Consider the following 9,979-nt stretch of genomic DNA (forward strand, 5'->3'; position numbering starts at 1 on the left):
GCAGCTAACAGATACATGAGAAAATGTTCTCGATCATTAGCCATTAGAGAAATGCAAATTAAAACTACGATGAGATTCCATCTCACTCCAACAAGGCTGGCATTAATCCAAAAAACACAAAATAATAAATGTTGGAGAGGCTGCGGAGAGATTGGAACTCTCATACACTGCTGGTGGGAATGTAAAATGGCACAACCACTTTGGAAATCTATCTGGCGTTATCTTAAACAGTTAGAAATAGAACTACCATACAACCCAGAAATCCCACTCCTCAGAATATACCCCAGAGAAATAAGAGCCTTTACACAAACAGATATATGCACACCCATGTTTATTGCAGCACTGTTTACAATAGCAAAAAGATGGAAGCAACCAAGGCGTCCATCAACGGATGAATGGGTAAATAAATTATGATATATTCACGCAATGGAATACCACACATTGATAAAGATCAGTGATGAATCTGTGAAACATTTCATAACATGGAGGAAGCGGGAAGGCATTATGCTGAGTGAAATTAGTCAGAGGCAAAAGGACAAATATTGTATAAGACCACTATTATAAGATCTTGAGAAATAGTATAAACTGAGAAGAACACATTCTTTGGTGGTTACAAGAGGGAGGAGGGAGGGCGGGTGGGAGAGGGTTATTTACTGATTAGTTAGTAGATAAGAACTACTTTAGGTGAAGGGAAGGACAACACTCAATACAGGGAAAGTCAGCTCAACTGGACTGGACCAAAAGCAAAGAAGTTTCTGGGATAAACTGAATGCTTCAAAGGTCAGCGGAGCAAGGGTGGGGGTTTGGGGACTATGGCTTAAGGGGACTTCTAAGTCAATTGGCAAAATAATTCTATTATGAAAACATTCTGCATCCCACTTTGAAGTGTGGCATCTGGGGTCTTAAATACTAACAAGCGGCCATCTAAGATGCATCAATGGGTCTCAACCCACCTGGGTCAAAGGAGAATGAAGAACACCAAGGTCACACAACAACTACGAACCCAAGAGACAGAAAGGGCCACATGAACTAGAGACATATCATCCTGAGACCAGAAGAACTAGCTGGTGCCCGGCCACAACCGATGACTGCCCTGACAGGGAGCACAACAGAGAACCCCTGAGGGAGCAGGAGAACAGTGGGATGCAGACCCCAAATTCTCATAAAAAGACCAGACTTAATGGTCTGACTGAGACTAGAAGAATCCCGGCGGCCATGGTCCCCAAACCTTCTGTTGGCCCAGGACAGGAACCATTCCTGAAGACAACTCATCAGACATGGAAGGGACTGGACAATGGGTTGGAGAGGGATGCTGACGAAGAGTGAGCTACTTGTATCAGGTGGACACTTGAGACTGTGTTGGCATCTCCTGTCTGGAGGGGAGATGGGAGGGTAAAGAGGGTTAGAAACTGGCAAAACGGTCAAGAAAGGAGAGACTGGAAGGAGAGAGCGGGCTGACTCCTTCGGGGGAGATTAAATGGGAGTACGTACTAAGGTGTATATAAGCTTATATGTGACAGACTGACTTGATTTGTAAACTTTCACTTAAAGCACATTAAAAATTATTTAAAAAAATTATAAATGAAGTACACCAGATGTCAATTTCTACTAACTGCAAAATTTATGGGGCCTATACAAATAAGTTTGATAAATTTTCAGATGTTTAGCTCTTGAAATATTGTGAACAAAGAGAGTCTAATTGCATTCCAATACAATAAGAGATATCATTTATCCACCTGTTATAGATTAAATTGTGCCCCCCAAAATGTATGCCAACTTGGCTAGGCCATGATTCCCAATATTGTGTGGTTGTCCTCCATTTTGTGATCTGGTGTAATTATCCTATGTGTTGTAACCTTTATGCTGTTAATGAAGCAGGATTAAAGGCAATTAAGCTAATGAAGGAGGACACAATCTACAGGATTAGATTGTATCTTGAGTCAATCTCTTTAGAGATATAAAAAAGAGAGAAGCAAACGGAGAGGAGAGGGGACCTCCTACCACCAAGAAAGAAGAACCAGGAGCAGAACATTTCTTTTGGACCCAGGGTCCCTGTGCTGAGAAACTCCTATACCCAGGGGGAAGATTTATGGTAAGGACATTCCACCAGAGCTGACAGAGACAGAAAGCCTTCCTCTGGAGCTGGCACCCTGAATTCAGACTTCTAGCCTCCTAAACTGTGAGAGAATAAACTTCAGTTGTTGTTAAACCCATCCACTTGCAGTATTTCTGTTATAACAGCACTAGATAACTGTACCCCACACACATACACAAGATACAAGTAATGGGATCATAATATCGCTTAGTCCACAGATGAGTGATTTTCTGGGAAGAAAGTCAATACTGTTCAAACACCAAGAGGATGAGGAGATAACCTCCCTAACCTCAACATATAAAAGAGATAAGTCTGATGATGTTCTCACTGGAGAAGGAAAAGGGGTCACAAGATCTGTTCACTTAGTGCCCCTCTGTTCACCTGATGTGCGCCACATTGTCCCCCAGTCACTTCTACAGAATCCAAGGGTTCTACATAACATGGTTTGGTAACCACTTGTTAAGGGGACCATGTTGACGTTGTAGATGTCTTAGAGAGACATGTTCCTATTCTCCCTCTCTCTACTTACTTATCCTGTGACGTGAGAATGACTGCATACCATGACAACATGGACTCTGGGAAGGAGTGAGGGAATGCAGGGATAAAGCAACAACATGGCAGTCCAGTCATACTGGTCATTAAGTTTAAGAGTCCTGGAAGGACTCTGAGAAGTGGTAGTGCCATCATTTAAGGAAAGTTAGAAATTAAAGGTACAGTCTTTTTTTGGTGGTAAAGATTGGAAAGAATAATGTAAGGGGTGGGTACTGATAATCTATCTTGCTAAGATGGGAAAGAAATCCCCAGTATGGAAGGTAATGTCTGTTTCTTACTGTTGTTGTGATGTATGAGTTTGTAAAAACGGTGTGGTAGCGGCATCTGATCTCCTCTAACTTCACAAGGGAAAAGGATAATCAAGATCAACAGCCCAAGATGGTTCCTATGAGGCAGAGGTCAGACATATCTCCTCTCTCTGCCATCTTCATCAATTCCACCACCAACCGTCCCTCCCACAGCACTCTCTACTTCTCTGCTGGGTTTGATAATTTATTGTAATGGCCACACAGAAATCACAGACAACGCTCACGGTTATGGGGTTTATTAGGGAAATAACAGGTTACAATTTAGGTTCAGGCACACTCAAGATACAGTTCTTCCACCAGGACAGGCTCTTTCCAGCCAAATCACAGGCACACCTCTCTCTGGCCCCTCGGCCTCTGCCCTGTTCAGGCAAGTGTTATAAAGATCTTTTAGCTCTGACAATAAGTGACCAGAGGCATGTCACTCCACTGGTAAGCTTTGGCCCAAAAGCACTCAGCTTTCTCGCTCAATGGGCCAGGAAGTTGGACTGCACCGTCTCCTGCCAGTTTCTCCTGCTGTTGCTTCTCTGCTACTGCTTCTCCTCATCTTCAGTGTTACAGCTCTCTCTTGGTCTCCTGGTTCCAGGAGCTTCTCAGCACAGGGATCCTGGGTCCAAAGGTCACGCTCTACTCTTGGCTTTCCTTTCTTGGTGGTATCCTCTTCTTCCCACCTCTGAGATGGCTCTCTTTTAAAGCAAAACTGACCAATCCATTTGGTGGGTCACAATTACTCTACTTGCACAGTCTTACCCAATCTCTTGGGTGGGAGTCATAAGACCAAGGCAAGAAAGGCCACACGAAAGTGATCCATTACCCCACAGAGTTACTGATTCCTTCTTTATATTCTGAGTTAGTCCTCACAAATATAGGGTGCTGGATAATGTATAGTTTCATAGCCTACGAGTTAACTAATTTACACAGGGCTTCTACTCCAGCCACATCTCTGAACAGTGGGGTAAATACATCAAAGTTTAGAGAAGAGGGCTTCTGAATGGAATTCCTATGATTGACTGCGAGTCCAGGAAGACACAGAATTGGATGCCCTATTAGGTTTTCCTGTGGATAATTTTAGTTATGTCTACATGTCGCATAAACATTATGGGGCCAAACTCTAAAAAAAAAAAACTACATTATTTCTCTGCTTTCACAGTATGGACTTTATTTTTTCCAAAGGCTCCTGTATAAAATTTCCTTTAGAAAAATTACACAAATAAATAAGTGGTATTCAACTTCATATGGAAGGGAAAGAGGCCCCCGATAGGAAAGCATTGCTGAAAAAGAAGAACAAAGTGGGAGGCCTTATGCTACCTGATTTTAGAGACTATTCTACTGCCACAGGAGTCAAAACAGTCTGGTACTGGTACAACAACAAATACATAGACCAACGGAACAGAATTGAGAATCCAGACATAAATCTATCCACATATGAGCAGTTGATATTTGACAAAGGTCCAAAGTCAGTTAAATGGGGAAAAGACAGTCTCTTTAACAAAGCTGGCATAACTACATATCCATCTGCAAAAAATAAAACACAAACCATACCTCACACCATGCACAAAAACTAACTCAAAATGGATCAAAGACTCAAATATAAAATCTAAAATGATAAAGATCATGGAAGAAAAAATAGGGACAATGCTTGGAGCCCTAATACATGTCATAAACAGCACACAAAACATTACTAACAATGCACACATACCAGAACAGAAACTAGATAACTGGAGCTCCTAAAAATCAAACACCTATGCTCATCCAAAGACTTCACCAAAAGAGTAAAAAGATTACCTACAGACTGGAAAAAAGTTTTTAGCTATGACATTTCCAATCAGCATCTGAGCTCTAAAATCTACACAATACTGCAAAAACTCAACTACAAAAAGACAAATAATGCAATTAAAAAAAAAGTGGCAAAGGATATGAACAGGCACTTCACAAAAGAAGACATTCAGGTAGCTAACAGATACATGAGGAAATGCTCACACTCATTAGCCATTAGAGAAATACAAATCAAAACTACAATGAGATACCATCTCACTCCAACGAGGCTGTCATTAATCAAAAAAACACAAAATAATAAATGTTGGAGAGGTTGTAGAGAGACTGGAACACTTATACACTGCTGGTGGGAATGTAAAATGGTACAACCACTTTGGAAATCGATTTGGCACTTCCTTAAAAAGCTAGAAATAGAACTACCATAAGATCCTGCAATCCCACTCCTTGGAATATATCCTAGAGAAATAATCCCATTTACATGAACAGATCTACTCACACCCACGTTCACTGCAGCACTGTTTACAATAGCAAAAATGTGAAAGCAACCAAAGTGCCCATCAACAGATCAATGGATGAATAAACTATGGTATATTCACACAATGGAATACTACACATTGATAAAGAACAAAGATGAATCCGTGAAACATTTCATAACATGGAGAAATCTGGAAGGCATTACCCTGAGTGAAATCAGTCAGTTGCAAAAGGACAAATATTGTATGAGACCACTATTATAAGAACTCAAGAAATAGTTTAAACAGAGAAGAATATATTCTTTGATGATTACAAGGGTGGGGAGGGAGGGAGGGAGAGATGTATTCACTAATTAGATAGCAGACAAGAACTACTTAGGTGAAGGGAATGACAACACACAATACAGGAGAGGTCAGCGCAACTGGACTAAACCAAAACCAAAGAAGTTTTCTGAATAAACCGAACACTTTAAAGGCCAGCTTAGCAGGGGTGGGGGTCTGGGGACCATGGTTTCAGAGGACAGCTAGGTCAATTGGCATAATAAAATCCATGAAGAAAACATTCTGCATACCATTATGGTGAGTGGCTTCCGGGGTCTTAAACGCTAGCAAGTGGCCATCTAAGATGCATCAATTTGTCTCATCCCACGTGGAATAAAGGAGAATGAAGCACACCAAAAACACAAGGTAATTGTGAGCTCAAGAGACAGAAAGGGCCACATAAATCAGAGATTACATCAGCCTGAGACCAGAAGAAGTAGATGGTGTTCAGCTACAACCAATGACTGCCCTGGTGGGGAACACAACAGAGTATCGAGTATCCCTGATGGAGCAGGAGAGCAGTGGGATGCAGACCTCAAATTCTAGTAAAAAGACCAGACTTAATGGTCTGACTGAGACTAGAAGGACCCCGGAGGTCATGGTCCCCAGATCTTCTGTTAGCCCAAAACTGGAACCATTCCCAAAGCCAACTCTTCAGACAGGGATTGGACTGGACTATAAGACAGAAAATGATACTGGTAAGTGAGCTTCTTGGCTCAAGTAGACACATGAGACTATGTGGGCACCTCCTGTCTGGAGGAAGATGAGAAGGTGAAAGGAGACAGAAGCTGGCTGAATGGACACGGGGAATATACAGTGGAGAGAAGGAGCGTGCTGACTCATTAACAGAGGGAGAGCAACTAGGAGTACATAGCAAGGTGTATATAAATTTTTGTGTGAGTGACTGACTTGATTTGTAAACTTTCACTTTAAGCATAATAAAAAGAAAATAAATAAATAAGTGGTGTTTTGTTTCGTGCTTTAGTCCGATTAGAACATGTCTGTTGGTATTTAAAGGACTGGTTCCAGTAAAGCAACACCATTTTGAAAATAAGATGAAAGTCAGTTGTACAGGGCAGGTTTCCACTGTGAACCAAAATCACCCTAGTGAGGCCCTTCTTCACTGGGTGCCCCACTCCTGCTTCTCGCACACATTATTATCACCCCCTCATTCTCCTAGTTTTTCATTCTCCTTCTGTACATTCTTCCTCTCTCTCTATGCTCTTTGGCATCACTTCCAGGTCTTGTTTCAATAAGTCAGATTTATTAAAAAAAAAAAAAAAACTTCAGGTTTACGTGCCTTTAGAAATCACAAATGTTCAGGACCTTAATTTACAATGAGAAAACGAACGATATTTTGAGGAAAAGTCGCTCATCTCAACCGCAGTATGTGTGTCAGGGACTAACACTCTTTCCACTGCCCCATAAGATTGCTTTCCTCTCAGCTAGGAAGCAACATGCTCCTACCAAAAAAAAAAACAAACCAAACCCAATGCCGTTGAGTCGCTTCCGACTCACAGCGACCCTACAGGACAGAGTAGAACTGCCCCATAGAGTTTCCAAGGAGCGCCTGTCGGATTTGAACTGCCAACCCTTTGGTTAGCAGCCATAGCACTTAAGCACTACGCTCCCAGGGTTTCCAAACACTCGTAATTCCCCTCCCTTTCCTCCTCACCTTTGTGCAACTTCCGAAAATTCACCATTGGGTCATTGGCTGGGGGAAAAAAAACACCACTAATAAACGGAAATGCGTAGGGTAGTGCCAGTGGTGACTGTGTGTGTGTGTGTGTGTGTGTGCGTGCGTGTGCGTGTGCGTGTGTGTGTGTGTGGATGTTTACAGGTGATGAAAACATTTGCCTAGGATTGCATCTGGCAGTGCTGCTACTAGAAACCTCATTTCCTGATTCTTGCTTAATTGCATCCTGAATGGCTTTTTTTTTTTTTTAATGCTCTAAGAGCTTTTTTTTTTTTAAGAGCAGGTCAGAGCTGCAGCGGGAGTACTACGCACAGGAGCACCAGCCCTGCGCCCTCATCCTCTTCCGTGCTGCTGCCTCGCCTGGGCCAGGCCCCCAAAACAAAGGCACCCCGGCTGCCTGGGAGACTCCGCAGGAGCTGAATTTACCTGCAGCTTCCAGGAACCACAGGCTCCAAGACGTTTGCGGGGGCTTCTCGAGTTCCAGGAACTGCTTGTGAACCTTCAACTTGGTCTGCCTGCACCTTGGTTAGCCTGCTGCTGCTAATTGGAATTGCTGTGCAGGGCGTTGACTTCTGGCTTATTTCTAGCGTCAGGGTGGTCGATGCGGTCATTGCAGTGGGCATCTTTCTTCTTCCTCATTGCATTAGCGGAGCTGATTGGAGCTGTAAAACGCCCTCAGGTGTTGCGATTTTTTACGATTGTCCTCCTACTTGTATTTATTGTTCAGTTTTTTGTGTGTGTGCTTGCTTAGCCCTGAGCCAGGATCAACAGGATTAGCTTCTGGAAGTTGACTGGAGTAATACAGTAAGTACCTGAAATGGCATCCAGAGAAATTTTGACTACTGTGGGTTCTGAAGTTTTAATCCAAAGGACACCCGTTTGGCTAGCTGTGTTAAAAGTGGCCAGCAGTGCTCACAGCATGCTTTGATAATAGGAGAATATGCCGGAGAGGTTTTGAGATTTGAGAACAGGCACTGGCCTCTTCTTCAGTTTTACAGAGCTCTTGGGCATTTGCCTGACCGACAGGCACAGGAACCAGAAAGATCCTGGTGCTAATTCTAGTGTATTCCTTTGATGGGAAAACAAAGGAAATCATTTTCTGATCTTGTTCACTTTCTGTAACTTTTAAGCTAAGCTGATTTGTCCAATTATTTGAGGAAACAGTGTCTGAAAAATTACACTATTGAAAATGGAATTATATATTTTTACCCTTAGGCTTCTCTATATGTTTTTCTTTTTTCCATTGCTGAAAAATTTTTGAAACTTGCAGTCACCTCTGACCCTCGGCAGTACCGGTAACCTACTGTATTCACAGTGTCTGGCCCTATCCACTGTGGCCTTTCTTAGCACTTGTACCTACAGAAAAACTTCGTATGACGCTATTGTGTTGATCCCATTGTGAATCTAAATACATATTTTACCGGAATAATTTTATGTAGCACTGTGCTGTGTAGATAGTTCCTACCGGAAAAAGAGTTGAAGTTGGTTAAAGCCAGAAAGTCTGAGGTTCTACTGTTAAATTCAATAACGGAAATCCAAATTCCCAATTTTTGTATCTTTTTAGGGAAGATGTATTGTGATGAAGATTGTTAATATAAAAGTCAAACCTTAGTTCTACTAGTCTTTTACGATTATGCTAATGTATTCTAGAAATAGCTATGTCTTTAGAAAAGTGTTGGTTTTGTTTTTGGACGTTTACAGATAAGTGCAACGGAGAAGTCGTCTCATGAAGCATTCTGATATGTAACATTTACCTTCAGCCTTCAAAATGGAACAATTCTGCATAATTCAGAAAGTATATCTGCATAGCCTTGATTTTTTTTATAACAATCTGAAGTCCAAAAGATTGCATTTTTAAACATGTTCCTATTAATAAGTTGGCTCATGCTGTAAAAATGGTTAAATACCTTTTTCATGAAATTTCTCAGTATTTAACAGCAACTTGTCAAAGCCAAGCATATTTGAATGTATTCTCCCATAATTTGAAATAGCATTGTACATTACATTAAAAAATTAAAGAATGGAAACCTTTCTTTAAAAAAAAGAGTTCTATGTGAAGGAATGCTAAAAATTTGTTAGGAGTAGTACACAGTGGATGGCTAAAGTAAGTCATCTGTGAATCATGGTTCTAGTAAATGGATATCTGTCTTACGTTAAGATACATAAAATCTCAGGTAAGACCATCATGAGTTAAGAAATAATCTCCATTTGATTTGGAAATTGTAAATAATATCATAATGCAAACACAAGTTTGATGTGACAGAGACGGCCAGATAAAGCCCTCAATCTAAGGACTTTAATGGTAAGAATATCATTCTCTCCGCCCTGCACCCTACTGAAATATCTGTAAAATGAGGAGACAAAATGTGCAGATGAGCCTCCAAGAGGCAGGAAGTTCCACCATTTCCTGGAGAGTTGTGAGCAAAGGTATGCCGTGAGATGGTACTACACAGATTGAGGCAAGGAAAAATGTAGGAGTAGGGCTGCAAAGAACCTGCACTTCCCTGAAGATGGGTTTTTGGGTCATCTTCAATAGAATGGTACTGAGATCTGAAGCTGATTCTCAAAGATAACGCTGCTAGGCCTGTAATTAAACCCATCATTAGAAATTTAGAGTCATAAGAAATAATAAATAAAAATATAGATCCCATAACAAGAATGTAACTTTGATACAATTTATTGAATGACAAAAAGATAGGGAAATATCAGCATTATTTATGTGTATAAACAATTGGTGCCATCAACTTCAATAACTCATCAT

At 41.2% G+C, this 9,979-nt stretch overlaps 1 pseudogene; it reads left to right on the forward strand.

Annotated features, from left to right (window-relative positions):
* Positions 1-2,880: 2,880 nt before the first annotated feature.
* LOC126067322 (tetraspanin-13-like) lies at positions 2,881-8,835 on the forward strand (annotated as a pseudogene).
* The last annotated feature ends 1,144 nt before the right edge of the window (positions 8,836-9,979 follow it).

This window comes from Elephas maximus, chromosome 2 (genome assembly GCF_024166365.1).
Source record: "Elephas maximus indicus isolate mEleMax1 chromosome 2, mEleMax1 primary haplotype, whole genome shotgun sequence".
Taxonomy (NCBI): Eukaryota; Metazoa; Chordata; class Mammalia; order Proboscidea; family Elephantidae; genus Elephas; species Elephas maximus.